This window comes from Cupressus sempervirens, chromosome 4 (assembly GCF_028749045.1).
Source record: "Cupressus sempervirens isolate cs-2001-9-10 chromosome 4, ASM2874904v1, whole genome shotgun sequence".
Classification (NCBI taxonomy): Eukaryota; Viridiplantae; Streptophyta; class Pinopsida; order Cupressales; family Cupressaceae; genus Cupressus; species Cupressus sempervirens.
Window position 1 is genome coordinate 574,801,441 of NC_143121.1, and position 17,903 is coordinate 574,819,343.

At 33.0% G+C, this 17,903-nt stretch overlaps 1 long non-coding RNA gene and 1 pseudogene across 1 annotated transcript; one reads left to right on the top strand and one right to left on the bottom strand.

Moving 5' to 3' along the window:
- Positions 1-4,951: 4,951 nt before the first annotated feature.
- On the top strand, positions 4,952-5,677 carry LOC149562499 (protein FLOWERING LOCUS D pseudogene; annotated as a pseudogene).
- A 3,668-nt stretch (positions 5,678-9,345) lies between these two features.
- LOC149562500 (uncharacterized) lies at positions 9,346-16,358 on the bottom strand. The gene is made up of 3 exons (XR_016363505.1): positions 16,262-16,358; positions 15,996-16,065; positions 9,346-9,665 (listed from the first exon to the last, which is right to left on the bottom strand). It is a non-coding gene; the product is annotated as an uncharacterized LOC149562500 (long non-coding RNA).
- Between the last annotated feature and the right edge of the window lie 1,545 nt (positions 16,359-17,903).

A 17,903-nucleotide genomic window follows, 5' to 3' on the forward strand; every position in this document is an offset into this window, starting at 1 on the left:
GACTTGATAGATTTGTGTCCTTGAAGAAAAGAGGGGGCTTGGCTACATGATTGTCCTTCTATGGAGTGAGGGAGACATGATTTGAAGATTGACATTAGAGAAACTTGGAGGAGATGTTGACTTTCAGAGGAAAGGCATCCGTGTACAGAGATATTAGTGTTGATTGTATCTACGATACTTGAGGAGGCGTTAGACACACTAGGAGGAGATGTAGACTTTTGGAGGAAAAGCGTCTCATGTGAAGCACTGAAGGAGGCATTAGACACACTCCAAGGAGATGTGAAATTTTAGAGGAACTATGTCTTGTTGTGCAAGGGAGGTGGAAACAATGTTATTATGAGGACAACTTCAAGATTTACAGTATGAAGTTGAGATATGAAATCTACTTATGAGAACAACTTAAGGGTTTTCCATCTAAAGTTGCAGAGAGAATATGTACTTCAATAAGTGAAGATTGGTGAGCATTTCGTCAAAGGATCCAGTGAAGAAAATTGGTGAAAGCAACTTCATCAAAGTTTTTGGTTAAAACCTTTGCAACTTTTACTCTTGTTGGATTAATGTAATAAGGAGAGAATGTTAGATTTATTACATTAAATTAGGTTAGTTCTAAGATTAGATTAAATAAATGAATTAGTTCAATATTTAGTTGTTAGGAAATTATTCCCATAAGTAGTTTTTGTAAGGAAAAATGAGGCTATATAAAGTTGTGAACACATATCAATGTGAAATATTAAGTATCAAGTCTATACATATTGGAATGTATCTAGAAAATATGAGTCAATAAATTGGGTCATTTTATATTTTAGCTCTTTCAGAATATACATCAAGTATGATTGTTAGTAAAAAAAAATTGATTCCTAGTATGCATTCACTTAATTCTTGTTTTCAAAGATGGTATTTTCTTCAAAGAGTTGAATTTGATTACATCCTTATGATATTTAAAGATGGGTACTATAAGAAGTGTTCACAACTTTATTTTTCATGCTTGTGAATAATTTTGGACATGGTTTGAGTGATGGTTAAGAATAATTGAACATTGGTCCAAATTTTGATGTATAATTTTCAATTAGTTTGAAAGATTTATCAATGACAATGAATTTAAAGGCAATTTAATATTTAACATATATTTTAATATTTATTAGTTTGTAAAAATATTGAACATCTAGAATAAAATTTAAGCTTCAATTTGCTAAATATTCATATAAATCATACTAATAAATTGAGCTCAATAGTAAATATTTTGTCTTAAACATTTCACATTAAGTTTTGATTTTTCGAGGGGGCTCATCTAAAGTAAACTAATAAATGAAATCTATAAAAAGCCTAATATGATTTTAGATAAACCAATTAAACATGTTACTTTCTCATAAAAAATAGTGATAGGTATAAATTGAAGTTTGTAAATAGAGGGTTTATATGCCTAAACTTCGATGTTGAATGTTGTAGGTCACATTTTTTTTTAAATATTGCATTTCAAATATGAAGCATATGACACTATTGCTGCAAATTTCTTTTAGCATTGCATTTGAAATATGAATCATGTTGTAACATTGTTGTAAAAGTTTCTCAAGATTTTTGTGATGTAATCTTATCATCAAATAAACTTCTTGTCCTTTTGAACATAACCTTGCATAACATTATTATTTTAATTTTTCAATTTCAATGAATTTGTTTTAATAGCAATCTAAGGTGCATATTATGCTACAAAAATAAAGATGTTGTGAATGAAATATAGATTCAAGGCACATTCTTCAAGCTCAAAGTACTCACAATCTTATTTATTTGGTCAATTAAAAAATAAATCATAAAAATGAAACATTTTCATCTAAAAGAAGCATTAGAATTTGTTTATTAGAATATGGCTGTTATAAAAATAATTGCTCTCTTATTAATCAACCATTTTGATGAGAGTATACTAAAACGTAAACAACATAAGAAAAATGACTAGAAAGTTTCAAAATTTATAAGATCACTTAACAAATAAGTGTACAAAACTAAAATACATTCAAACAAATCTAAAACAAAGTCCAAATGTCCATACCTACAATAAAACATCTTATTCCTCATTCATAATATAAAATACACAATTTTTTTTGAAAATATTGAATACATATTACTTAAATTTATATTGATAATTCAAATATATGATAAATATTCTTACCTTTATAATATTAAATCTATATTATAACATACTCAAATTATCAAGCTTAAAATATAAGCAACTATTTAATTATACTCTTTTATTAAAAAGAAAGTACCTTCATCTATTAAACATTCTATTAATATTTTAATTTTTTTCATATATTTTATAAACTTAATATTAAAAATATTTCCTCAGTAATTTATTGTGATCTTACAATGACTGATATTTCGTATTGGTTCATGGTAATGTCGCATTCTGTAAATGTTGCAATAACTGATAAAAGGCTTCCATGAATAATCTTTCTCGCCAACTACCACCATTCCCATGTCCTCATCATCGACCATTCCCTCGTATTCATCATTTACGAAGAATGAATCCAATCGTTGATCACGGGTCCTTTTCCGTAACACAAAATTATCTTGACCCCTTCCCAACGGAAGAGATTGTGTGAAAACACCGATTCCACACCCATTTTCCCCTCTCGACATACATGCGTTCTGTGTGAGAACCTCGAAAACTCAGATATGTATCATTGGAAAAGGAATTTATAACACAGCAAAACATAGTTGCCTCTGTGGAAGAACATCTCTGCCCACATTTTAATGTTATCACTACTACATAGAGGGGGGTTTAAAGACATTTTTTGAGATAATTTCTTTATCAATTGTCTTAATTAGGGACAATAAAAAAGTTGTGTATCATCTCAAATATCGTCTTTAACCGAGTGTCTTAAAATATGTCTTAAAATATTGTCTCTATTAGGACAATACGAAACAAAAATAATTGTCTTTTAGAGACAATATTTATTTAATACCAACTATTGTCTTTTGAGAGACTATAGCTAAAGCAATGTCTATAAGAACAGTTTGATCTTATTTTTTAAATACAATCAAATTATTCTTAATATAGAGTATCAATTTTGTTAGGGCATGATGGAATCAAACCATCATCCTTCCACTTATGAAACAAGTGCTCTTCCATTGAGCTAATGCCCTTTAAACATTAAAGATATATTTCTAGAAACTACACGATTAGTGAAATATGAAAAATAACCCATCTTTTGTATTATAATTGTATACCATTGAAAAATATCAAGAATACACATTGTAATTATTTTGATGGTCATTAACTTTTAAAAATGAAATTTCTAAAACTATTATATAACCACACTACCTGAATTAACAACTTAATATTTTATAAAATCTCCATTGTAAATTTCAGTAAGATAAGTACAGAATTATATTCAGCTTACAAAAATTTCTACCAAACAAATAAAAATTTACATATATCAATTAGCTACAGTTGTACAAGTCATTTTCGTACACTAGAGTTTCTTCCTGTCAAGAACTACAAACTAAAAGCCTTATAAATGCAATAATGCAAATGATTAGACAAAAAATATCAATCTTACCATGTCTTTGCTAAAGCTGATGTTGAGATATTTGATTTTTGAAACAATTCCATTGAAAGCTTTACCTATATCCTCAAATTCAAGGAAGGATAAAATTGTCATAAATGATATCTTTAGAGCATATGCAATGCAATCTGTGGACAAAGGAAGGGTCTCTTCACTGTTAAGCACTAAAATAATTTATAAATTGGCTATTTTACATCATTTCCAAACACCAACAATCATCCTCAATGTTACGTCAGTCATATAAGTTGCTGTTGCAGTATTGTGGAAGATTTTCATCAATAATATAAGGTTTTTGTGAGTATTCTGAAGGTTACATCAGTCATAGAAGGTGTTGTATCAGTATAATAAAAATCAAAATTTATATAAACTTTATAGTGTTGTTCCAACATTTTGGATGGTTGCAGCATCAATCATATAAGGTGTTGTTCTAACATTCTAAAAGGTTATGTGAGTCAAAGTGCTGCTCTAGAGAACAAAATTTTATGTCACACATTGACGATATTATTTTAGGCTGAAATGAACAAACAAGTGTGAAACTCTATTTATTACTAATTAGAACTTTCTTGAAACACTATATTACTTCTAGTCCTACTATTTATCTTATTGGTTTTTATCATTTTGACCTATATTAAGAGTAGGAGGTTGTAGCAGAAAGAAATAAAACTCACTATCATATTGTGTTGTTTGAGTGAAGGATACCTTGGAATATAGAGACAAACTAGAAAGTCATAGGCAAGAGTAAGGGTAGATCTAGGGCATCTTAGCTATGAACATTACTAGGGGTTGCTTTTCTCCATGCTCCTAGAATCCACATATTTTTTTATTCTCTCATACAGATCCACCACTGGTCATGTTGTTTTATTCTACTACAGGGTCAGGAACAATAAGTTAATAATAGCACTGGGAATAAAATTTGGATGTACACTGGATTGAAAATATTCAATGCTTTGAATAAATATCCTGGAGTTGGTGAAGCCTCCTTGATTGGAGAAATGGCCAACCCTGCTATAGTGCTCTACTAGGTCTTTGCATTACCAATTTGCGAATCCCTCCAAAGTGCAATGCTCCAATATTGACCTTGTGTATTCAAAGCTTTGATATTTTCCCTTGTACAATTCAAGATCTGTCAACTATTTCTCATGAACATGTGCATTGTAGGCTCTTCCCACCATGCTCTTTGTAATGAATTTGTGATGCAACGTGTAATCCAGTAGGAAGGTAATCTTGATAGGATTGAAGAACATTGGATGATTTGCGATATGAAATCTTGCCAATCATGCAATAAACTTTCTAGTAGTTAGGCCATTGCTTGGCACAACCTTGAGTATGCAAATGCTAGATTGCTTTCCAAGTTGTCACTTGTATTTTGGGATCAGGATGATCCCTATGAAATGAGGGGTGATCACTTCTTCCTTGTTGGAGGCAATTATAAGTTGATTCAGAGTACGCCAGAGGATGTTCCAATTTTTTTTGAAAGAGATGTACATGAGATAAGATATGGTATTAATGGTGTTTGTGTAGCAACTCTGGGTCAATTTGTTGAAGCAGATGCAGTTCTGTGTATAGTGTCACTGGGGGATTTTAAGTGTGGTTCACTAAATTTTTTTCCACTGTTGCATTTTAAAAAAGTGGAACCTATTAAGAGATTAAGGTTTAGACTAATACAAAAGGTTGCTTTGCTCTTTACTTACGTATGTTGGGAAGCTAATCTTGATACATTTAGCAAGGTTAATATTTTTGCTCTATAGTTATGTGTCTATATTTGGAGGGACACTTCTGATTGCTCTTGTAGTTCGAGAAGCTGAAAGAAACTTTGAGAGCATTCTTGCAACAGATTCTCTTTATCTTGTGCTTCAAATTATGAGAGGCATGACCTAGGCTATTAAGACTTTCATAACTATCTATGTCAATTTTAGGGATAATTGTTGATTCTAAATGCTGTATAATTCCACTCAGGTATTTATGGCCCAAATGTAGTTAATGTACCCAATCCCATTCAAATAGTGTGTACAAGATGGGGAAGTGATCCTCTCTATTTTGGTTCATGTTCTCGTGTTGTTGTTGGGGCATTTGACAGTGACTGTGATAATCTAAGAGAAAGTGTTGGAGATGTTTGAGTTTTCTGTATTGGGAGGCCCCTATTTGTAAATACTCATTGATAGGGAGGTTGATGAATCACTCACTGATTCATGCTTTATGTCTTCTTGAAAGACTTAGGGTGTCTTTCCCACACCACTTTTCACCTATAGGACCTTAACTATCTAATGATCCTCTGGTCTCTCTAGCCAACCCACCTACCAAGAAAGATTCATGAATCAAGTCAAAACTTGATGCATTCTTGCTTCACTCACCATAACCGTAAAAGAAACATAAAGGCTCTTAACCTCCAAATATTGAACTAAGCCTTGCAGAGGTGTGGAGGTATTGTACAATACTTCAACTCAGCCAAATAGGGGTGCTAGAAGTCCCATTTGATTCATCTTCCCACCCGATTTCAGCATTTCTTCACAAAAAGGCCTAAAAGGCTATTAGCCCCCACTAGGTATCCTATAGCGAGAAAATGGGGATTTTCTCCAATCCTTCCAAAGTAACCCTACAAATTTTCTTAGGATTCTTGGATCAAGTGCCACCCTCTCAAGGATTTTTGGGGCTCTTGGGGTCACCGCCTTCCGTATAGTACCCTGACTCAATTTGAGTGATTTTAGGGGGTTTTAGGGCTCTTAACTAGTTGTGCTGCAAGTTGAGAGGTGTAAGACCATCAATTGGATTGGTATGACCACACCCTCTTTACCAAGCCTTGGCAAGTCTCCCATCTTCAATTCCCAAGTGGAATCATGGCTCTAGCTATCCACCTCTGCAAGTTTTGTTGGTTTTACTTTGGTCTTCGCTAGCTGACTCACCATAGGCTCGCCTAGGGAAAGACTTTAAAAATTGCTCCCCTACATTTGAGGGTCCCTGCTTCTGTACACATTATGTACATGGAATCTACTCACTATTCCAAGAGGCTGTATAGAATGGATAGTGGGAAAGTGAGTAAGAACTCCATCGTTACCAACTACTTGAACAAAACTAGTGGCAGTACAAAACTAAAACAATTTCACAAAGGAATACAAATTGATCAAGATTCAAAACACCTACCTAATGCCACATACATTCAAGTAAAAAAAATATTCACAAGGTGCACAAGTTGCAAAACTAACTTTTTAACTCCTCACTATGTACTATCATAGAAAACAAGAAAATTTCTCATTAAATTGTTCCAAATGCTGATTGCTCACTTCATATGTCTCATCTCCATTTGGACCCCCAAGGAATTTCAAACACTATTTTAATATTATCAATTTCTGTGATCTCGTGGCACAGCACAGAGGTTTAACAGTTATAGAAAAACAAGGAATACATACCTTTGCATATGATCATTATAAGAATGACAAGAAAATTGAAGAAAGCCCTGTAGCCATAAAAAAACAAGTTCTATAAATCAAAAGATGACAATGGTCAGAATTGCATCTCAAAACTAAATAAATGAAACAATTAAAAAACTATTCTAAAATGTTTAAAATCTCAATCTTAAGATAAAGCTAAAATTTGTTCAAACTATTCCAATTTTGGCCCTTGACATTTCCAATATTTCCACCTAGGTACCTTTTAAAAGGCTCTTTCCTGGGGACAACATTGTAACCTTGGTAGTACATTGTGATAGGCATTATTGGGCTTCATGCTATGTCAATAGTGACTGCATTATAGGGAGATCCAAGTCTCCAATTTCAAATGTTCCTAAATAAATTCCAGTAGAATTGAGTTCCATATCGGAAGATAGTGATCATGAAAAAGAAGAATCCATTAATAGAAGTTTAGCTGCAAGATATCCAAAGAACAGGAGATGCGGGAACATAATCTAGATGAAAAATCCCCTTTGATTGACCATGATCAATAGTTCTATGAAAAAACTATACAACACGTCATTGTTCATCACATAACTTAAAATATGTCTAAGTGTAAATACTTCTTGAGAATTTTTTCGTTCTTCCAGTAATCTTGTGTACGATAAGAAACATTCCCCAAAATTAGTTTTTGAGGGCCAACAACACAATAGATAGTATCATGTGGTAATTTTACTTAATAATTAATTCCATTTTATTTAATTCAACCACTTCAATGATCTATGCATGTATGAACTTAATTTCACCTTTTCTTGGATATAGCTCTAGTTCTCTTTTTGACAAGGCAGCTTTTTTGGACTCTATATGTTTAGCCCAAGTCAAGTCTTCCTACATAAGAAGTCATGTATTTTGGACTCTATAAGCATAGAGGGAATCAAACTACCCCATTACAAGCACAAAAACAAATCCAATTCACCATTTGTAGAGAAGATTGAACTTCTGGGAGCAAAAATTACTATTTAGTAATTCAGAGGTGTTAACGACAGACTTGATAAGGAAATCAGGTCCTCTCCTTTAAAAACCTGGGGGGTGGCTATATTAAATTCCACATCATAGTAGGTAGAGGTTGAAAAATCCATCAAAAAAAAAATCAAACTAGACAAATCTGGGCTGTTTAAACTTTGATTTTAAAGAAAATCATAATATTGGAGGGTTGTGAATTGCCATTCCGGGCATGAAATAAATTGTGTGTTAGGAAAATTACATCAGATTGAGGTTAATTACTATAGGATGAAGGTTGAAATTCATCATGCTTAGCAATTAAAATCAGAACTGTGTGATGACAGGCAAAGTGTAAAAGATCATCTTTTTTGCAGACCTGTAGGTGTAGACTTAATATCTTCTAGCAGCAGCAAGGTATTCTAATTTTGGTACGACTTTCACATAGAATCCAATGTTGAGACCTGTAGGTGTAGACTTAATATCTTCTAGCAGCAGCAAGGTATTTTAATTTTGGTACGACTTTCACATAGAATCCAATGTTGAGGGAACATAGTTCAGTAAGTTTCAGCTTAATATCAGAGAGTAGTGAAACTTTGAGATTATCTAAGGATAATACATATGAAAACACAAACCATGTGCCTAGTACACAAGACATAGTAACTTTAGTGGATCGTGTATTTAATAGTCAGTTGTGTAGCACAGTTTACTACTACAATTATGGTCATCCTTCAAGGGTTTATGAACTATTTTTTGGCTTACAACTGCAAATTCCAACCAAACAAACACCTCAAAAGGCCTTGCTGCCCTGTTACAGAGGCTTGTCATCTCCCAAACCAAACTTAAACAATAAGGCTAAAACCATTGAGAATGGAAATGTTGTTGGGAAACGAAGATTAGGCATTTTTTATGCTAAAGAAAATGTATCTTCTCAGGAAATCTTAGCATATTGTGGCAAAGAGAAGTTCATTTATCAGCAATGTAAGCATCCCAGTATCATCCACAGTCAGTATTGATGTAACAATGTAAGCAGTAAGGAGAGGCATAGTTGACATAGTACCAGTCCAAATGGTGACATCAGTTGAGGCAGAAACAGTGTCTTCATGCAGTGTGGTTGTGAAATAAATTACCATATTAGCCAATATCCCACCATAAGCCAGCCTTTCACAAAACTCATACCCTGTTTAATCCAAACATTGACCAAAATTATATCATGAAGAAACAATATTCTTGAGCTTAACAAATACTTAGATTGTGAATAAATAGTAGAGATAAATTGTAATAGCAATAAATTTAAACAAATATTTGATTCAATCAAATCAAATTATAAAATTTTCTTAATCTCATGATCAGATCAACTGATCGTAGAGATCAGAGATGAATAATGCATCATAGTTGCCTTTATAAATAAATGTCTTCAACAAATGTGAGAGCAAGCACAACAAAAAGAAATCTCATATATGTTCATTCAAAAAATGAAGATCATATAATCCATTTGTAACCTCATGGAATTCATCCAACACTGCAAAACCACCTCTCATATGAAGCATCATACAAAGTGCAGAAATTAATAAATGAACAGATTGAATCCACACATACCCACTATAAAATAACATACCTTCAATGCAATGTTTTCCGTCTCTTCTTTCATGGATCTTCTTTCTTTGCTAACCCTTGGGTTACAATTGGTTTGTAGTAAAAACTAGCACAACATAAAGGGCTCCTGCAAGGGAGTAGAGATTATAATTATAAAATGGTTTTTAATACAATAATGAGCCGAATCAAATATTCATTCCATTGCAGGTGGGAACATGATTAAACAAGTCTTGATGATAAATATGAGTCTAATGCTTTCCAAAGTTCAATGTCGCTCACAGATAAACAAGGTTGAAGAAAACAAGAATAAAATAGCATGAAGACTCTTAGTTAACCCCTTCCCCTTACAGAGCTATCCTGGGAAAAACATTGCTAACCAAAGCCCCCCAAAAGAGGTATCATTATATATGCTAATGTTAAAAATAAACTATGAGTTGGTCCTTGTAAAGAGCATATGTACTCCAAAGGACAAATGAATGATAAACATTGCATTGGCTGTCAACCCACCCATCAATATCATTATAAGTTGACAGTATATTTTCCATCCAATATTATAACTCCTTGTTGATTCAAGAGATAGACCAGTGGATTTTAGTATAAGATCATTGTATATTCTATGATTTAATTTTTATTTTGTGTAGTCATTGTTTAGTCCTTGTATTAAGGTTTTCATTCTATCAATAAAAAAGTTTAGGTTCTATCACTCTCTTATTCACTATTTTTTTAATTGTGATTCAACTTTTATTGTATATTTTTGGTTAATCTTCTAGTTTCTTTTCCTGTCAAAATAACAATAATTACTAAAATAATATTCTATGGAACTAAACTATTCAGATTTGAACTAAATCTCACTATTAATCACTAAAAATAATAATTAAAAGATATATATAAAAACAAATAACAACAAATTTGAGGTTTCATGACAAGTGTTTGACTATATTCAATGACCCTTAAAGCAGCAAGTTAAGGGCACCTTAGCAAGGGATATTACAGGCATGGAGGTAGAGCCAACTCAATCTAAAGGGCCCTTTCAAGTTAATCAAGAAAAAGTGGATGTTAACATGGATGAAATGAGAGCTACACAAATATAAAGAAAAATGAAGAAATAGATCTAGGAGATCTTGATCTAAATAAGATTGCAGTGATCTGTGACAAGAAAGGGGTGGCAAGCATTCTCGGAGAACACCAAGTAAAGAACGAATAAACAACCTCTACCATGAGGAGCTGAAGAAAGTGGGCTTGAAACAAGAACATGGTAAGAAATCTAAATTGGGGATGAAAGCTATATAATATCTGACCAATACAATCCCAAAGGATGCAGCAAGAAACAAGGCTGGAGATCTACCCAACAGCTCCTCCAAGAACTCAGGGCCATATTAATAAATGAAGGATAAGTAAGGGCACTTGTCCTCCCCCCTCTACTATTTCATAGAATATGTCAGGCCTCAATGACTCCTTAAAGCATAGAATCCTTGAAAATAGAATCGTGGAGGATAAAACTGAAATTGTTACTCTCCAAGAAACAAAATTGTATTTTGTATTGAACTACCCATCTCCAAAAGTAGTGTTGGCAAGGATATGATAGCATAGAAATTGTAGAAAGAGGCATGCTTATCCTACAGAACACACAACAAGTTAGCCTTCTCCAAGCAATATCTACTCGGCACACTCTTTCAGCAGTAGTTCAGATCATTGGCTCTATAGACACCATCGACCTGATGAATATTTATGGCCCACACCATTTGGATGAAAAAGTCTACATGCTAGACTCCTTCCAGGTCATCAACTCACCACTAACCTACACATATTAGATAGTGACTAAGGATTTCAATATGATCACTATCCTTGAAGAAAAGAAGGGAGGCATAAGATGCTTGGACAGAGATTCTAAAGCCTTTCTCCACACTATACAAAGGATTAATCTACTACATATTGAGACTTACAATGGAGTGTTTATATGGAACAAAAAGAGAGAAGGGGATTACGAAACTGCCTCTAAGTTAGATTGAGTCCAAATTATAAATAAAAGACATATATACCTTTTCTTCTGTAGTATTTCATAAAGCCTCCAACAATGTAGTCGTGGTTGTCCTTTCAGACTTTGGAAAATTTATACGGGAAGTCGCATTTAAGTTTTAACCACTATATTTTAAATGAATCATCTGGATAACTCTGAACCAAAACCTAATAAAATAACCAAACAATAGGGTTATAAACTTTGAAATATTCCACAAACTTATAGGATGACTAAAAAGTATGAAGGATCCATCGTGTACTTGAAATGACAGACATTGATCAAAGAGTCTCAAGGCCCTGCCCAAGGGATATTGTGTAGCCATTAAACACTTGGGGGTTAGAAAATCAAGCATAAAGAGTAGATAGATGCGAATTACAAACACACAAATAGCTTTCACACCATATCATTATACCTTGATACAAATTAGAAGACTTTACTAAATAAATTTTTATACTTCTCATCTAAATCAAACTGCATTACTACGTATTCTTATAAAAGGTAATAAAACAAAAAATAGGACAATATAATATCTTTTATACCAAAGCATCACCATACTTCCCACAATAGCTTAATTTTACTACCTTGTCAAACTTGTGTAGCTGTTTTTCACAGAGATAACAACAAAATGATGCAATCATTCTTCTATCCATAAATACAATTGTTAGACATAAAATGTGAGTAAATTTAATGATCATCCAACCAAACACGATTGATAGGACAAACACAAACTCTGAGTACATGATATATTAGAAAAGAGAGATTCAATTTTACCATATCAAGTTGGTCTCCATAATCATGGTTGTATCACCAGTCATTCATAACGAGATATAATATTGAACACAGTAGCAAGAAGACTTTTCTAATAGGTCTCTCTCAAAAAAGTGTGACATGTCAGTAGTTTGTTGCCAAAGAGAGGGAATATGTATATGTATATGTATATGTATATGTATATGTATATGTATATGTATATGTATATGTATATGTATATGTATATGTATATGTATATGTATATGTATATATATATATATATATATATATATATATATATATATATATATTCTCAACTGCTACCACCAATTAGGACAACTAGAAAAGTGCATACAACCACTAGAATTATTTGTAACCTCTATTTGTAAAGCTTTTCCGGTTGTGGTTTGCTCCAAGAATGTCATAAAGAGGCTGTACAGAAAATCGTCTGCAAGATTTGATGACAAACCTCATAAATTTTGTAAAGAGAAAATTAATTTTTAATGGTTTTGAATATAAGAAGTTGAATTGCAGCATCAAGTTCTGGAATCTTGAACCAAGCATGAGTATTTTGGCTTACTGCTAAAAGAGCTAAAGGTGGGGAAAATGCACTTGAACAGTTTTCTATAATGTCACAAAAAAATCATCAAGTGCATGCAGTCTTAATGGGGGTTGTCTATAAATGAGCCTTGCATATATAATAACCTTGACTGTAAAATTTGTGGCTATCTATGGTGGATGCTTCCAATATAAAATATATTGTTGACTGGGAAAATTTTGCGATATTCTAGACGTAATCTTAGCAACATTATTAACCCATATTCCTCAGCAAGTCCCTACATACTTCTGTGAGGAAACACTACCAGTTGCTGGAGGTTTTTGAAGTGTTATCTATTGAGGTCAACGTGTAGCTTCAGAAGCCATAGACAACCTAAGTTAAGTTGGAGATTAGGGATGATCAAAGTTGTGTAGGATCATATGATTGCATAAATTATTATGTGCTTCTTTGGCCCAGAAAAAATGCACTATGGCCCAAAAAAAATTGTGAATTGTTGTAAAAGCAAGGGCACTTACTAGGCCATGAAAGGATTCTAATAGTCCCTATATAAATAGGTAAGTTCATATTCTTTTGGTAATCTTAGGGACCATGATCGAGATCCCTTTTTTCTATGGTCATCAACAAACCCATGTTGTCTTAATTGATTCAATTCTTCAAAATATCTCCCAAGGCGCTTTTGGTCAAAGCTTTCGATGACCTTTGGGTGGTCCACGCTTATATTTGGGTGACCTTCAATGATGATACCATGATCCCACAAATCAGGTGTGATTCCTTTGAAGTGTAGGATAGCAAATTTAATGGTGTCTTCTTTGGTCACTACGCTAAGCGAAAAGTAACTAACATTTGGACCCAACAGAAAGTGGTGTTTATCCTAATAATCTTGATTTGGCTTGCGCCTTCCCCTCCTAGATGTGATTCTTGTCTGAGCGTCACACAAATCCCTAAAAGAAATATTTCTTCAAATTTCTTGACCTGAATTGGAATGAGTTGTCACATCCATTAAAATCATTTTCAAGTAGGTTACTTCTTCTTTGAGTAAGAATGTTGGTCTACTTAACCTAGGTGTTGATCTTTGAACGTCCTCTAGTGATTTTCCAAGTGGTTAGAGATTACATTACTCCCATTATTTTTTGTTTATCTAAGAGTACTAATTGTGTTGTTCATATTTTGAAGGGTTTGTAGGAGTAACTAGGTTTTCTTAACAAAAACTTTCATTGTTCTTTTGTTTTATTCCATGAAAGCCCTCAAATTCTCTCCCAACTGTCCATGCATTGTATTATTTTAAATAGAATTATTACCTACTGCAAGTTTCCTTCTTTCTTTCATATGCCCTTTAAGTCCTTTGGATTGATTGCATCAACTACTTCCCTTAATCATCAAGTTGGCAAGATCAAAACTCTAATACTCTTGTGATTTCCCTCCTCCCTCTTAAAGCTCCACTCATAATTTTCCCAAGAAAAAAATTCGAACTCAAGTCTGGAGAACATAATTTAATTTCAAATTTTACTCTACATAGATATTGTTAGTCATAAAACAAAATTTTCAACATTACATATATAATAAAATCAAATGACTATTAAGAAAATTTCCCTTTGAGACTAAATTTAGGAATTTGAGGAAATGTATGCCAACCATAGTTTCTAGGAGAAATTTCCTTGTACTACAAGAGTACACCTTACTCCGTCTATTGCATGTTGGCATAGTTTGAGGAAAACTCTCAAGACCAAGGGCACTTATCTGCTCCCTAGCTCGTGAAATCCATTGTAAGTAGTTATATTTGAGAAATTCCCAAAGCCCAAGGGGACTCATTTTCCCTTTAGCCCATGGTGTTTGGTAGGATCATAACTCAACTGCATTCCTAAAGCCGCCTTGGTGATATCAAACACTCCTTGATCACCACCCAACCCATTAGTGTTGTATCACAAAGTGGTGTACTAAATAAGATGTCTGAGGATTTCATTCCTTAACAAGCCTTGGAGGACTCATTTGCCTCCCAACCCACAAACCTGAAACTCGTGGCAGCATGCTTGCTACAAATCAGGACAACTCTCCCACCACCCATGACTCAAAAGGCTAGAAACACCTTCCTATCTGCAATTCTAGACTACAATTAGCTTACAAGATTATTTATTCATAAATTAGAATAACATATTATACACCTACATGCAGTAATTTATTATTTTTATTTTTATTTAAAGCTGGAATAATACTTATATTCTAATAACCTTTAAAATATTTCACAAATTTTTTTGTACACTATGTGACATGCAATTATCCTGAGGCTAATAATTCTATCTAAAAGACTTGAACAAAACATATGTAACATGCTGCAAATCAAGCAGTTCACATGCTGAATGCTCTCTCAATCCTGAGAAAGCATAGAAAATCCTTGCACTCATCAAAGAGAGAATAAAGCACAAAATAAAATATTTCTCCATGAGATTGAGCACATAGATTGCTATATGGCCAATAAATAACCACTGATGAAAATGCACACAAATAAAGAGTAGCACAAATTTTTTCAACAGAATAAGAATTGAGAACACAACCAAAAAAAATCTCCAGACAAGAGAGATAAATAAATAATGAAAAAATATATTGTAAACGAAACTGATAACAAACACATAATTCTTTAGCTTGAAAACATGGTAGCCGAACTAAGAAAAGGTTTGCAAGCCAATCTGTCCTTTCTTTTCATTGCCTACAACAGGTGGAATAACCATTAGTTCATGAATATGCAAATTCAAAACTCAATGAAAAATTGGTCAATAACTGAATTTGGATATATTTGATATTTCTTTACCATATGCTAAAGGGCACTCTTATGATCCACATTGTATGTAAATTAACACAAGAACATTTGTTCCCATTGACAATGACCTCTGACATCAACACAGTATAAAGTTTTAATCAAACTTGTAGAATCTCTTTGTAGACAAACTTCTTGATTTATTTCTACAATTTGGTGCAATGATATGGCTATAGTTGCACATAGATGACTTAAAACAAAACAGAAAGCAAGAACATGATCCAAATAAATTATAGTGCATAAAGTCATCATTAAATTGCAACATCTATAGTTTAGTTAAGGTTTAAAATGTAATTCAAAGATGTAAATTGAAATAAATGCATACCTCAAAGTCCACAAAAGCAACTGGCATTCCACCTTTTGTCTACATTTTCATCATCTTGAAGCCCTTCAACCTATTCAAGTAAAAATAAAAAATATAAAATTAGAACTTTGGACTTTAATAGTGCAAAAACAAAATGTGCAATCCATCACAAGCCAAAATGAAAACATTGAGTTGACATTTGACAATTATCAGGGTATACAAAAATAATCCATTATCATGCTCCCACAATAACAAGTCTAATAACTTTCCAAGTCACTAGAAATTACCTCGAAAGTACATAACCCAATTTTGCCTCAGTGCAAGTTGGACCTAAGTTAGCAACAAACGGAGTTGAGCAAGCTGGATTGGCCCCAAGTTGTCCCTGTAAAACCCACCATTATGATTCCTGAGTATTATCCAACATTGTCCTTTAAAAAAACAATATATGAAAAGAATCTAATGAGCCAAATCACATAATCTAACTTAGTCTTGAGATCTAATGTACATAAAAATTGAAAACTTTTATGGTTACAAAATCAAAATGCAATCCAAAATGGCAGTCCCCAGACATTTTAGAAACAAAAACAGCATACAATGGCTAATTTTTAATTTAAAAATGTCTCTCTTGAAAAACACATCTATGTTTGTAGCAAACAATACAGCCTAAACTTAAGGCAATGAATTTAACTGCTCTGATATGCACTCTGCATCTCCATTTCCATCGCTCAGCTACCTATTCTTCCATTTCACTAAAGTTTAAAAATACACCCCATGGTATTAAGAGGACTCGCTGTCAATGGGGAGGCAATGGCCCCCTCAAGAAGTTCACACTCAAGCAACCTTGGAATGATAAAGAACTTCTAGGCAGCAGTAGGTTAAGAATAAAACCATATGTACAAGAAGATTATGTTTTTCATCTTCCACTAGACTAATCAAGTCATATCCAAGCTGAACATCACATTTTAAAAAGCATATGGCAATTATCTTCAAAAGCAACCCCTATCAAGATCTCCTGTTTTGATGGTGAAAATGGAAAACTGTATTGTCATATATAGATCACCAAAGAATGCACTCTAACATATTAATTAAAGCTTTTTCCTGAAAATTGCCAGATTCTAAGTTGAAGAAAAGTGGTAGCCAAGCAGATCTGGTAATTTACTGATAACTTCTCTTGCTACTTTTGCTTCTAGATTTCAGACAGACTTCAATGATTTCTTACTTTCTCTAAACATAACAAGAGGTATTTATAGAACATTAGATTTTAGTTTGCAACAATAAAAATCTTTCCAAAAAATAGTGCTAGTATGCATAAATGTCTTTTTCTCTGTAAATATTCAGAGTCTTTATATCAGATTAGGGTAGTCTGACCTAAGCTCCCCAAAAAGCCAGACATTCTCAATTAGGCAAGATAGTGTTAGTCTAAGTCTAGATCAACAACATTCAAGGAAAATCATTATAGATATGGGAGCCATATAATAGAAGCAACATCCGGATTATGAGAACATTCCTAGTTCTCTTGAGTGGTGACCCTTGGCAAGGGCGCATTTGGTCTTCCATGTGATCACTAGGATAACCTTAAAGTGATTCCAATGGTAAATGATCAAATATTAGGCACCACCATTAAGACCCTAAAATTACATAATGTGCAAGTGGATATCAGTCAAAAGTACAAATTTCAAGAATCCTAGAATAAAGGAAAGGATGAGAATAAATCTTTAAAACACTTCCATCCTATTGGTGTGTACGAGTTTTTAACATTGTTAATTCACTATCTCAATTCTATTCACACTAGCTATTTAAATTTTACTTAGTGTAAGAGAGAATAGTTACACCTTCATGTCTCAATCACAATGTCTTAACTCAGTGTGCATAAGAGGGGGCTCTCTTTTTATTCTCAATCATCCTAATCTATTGTAATCCATTATCATT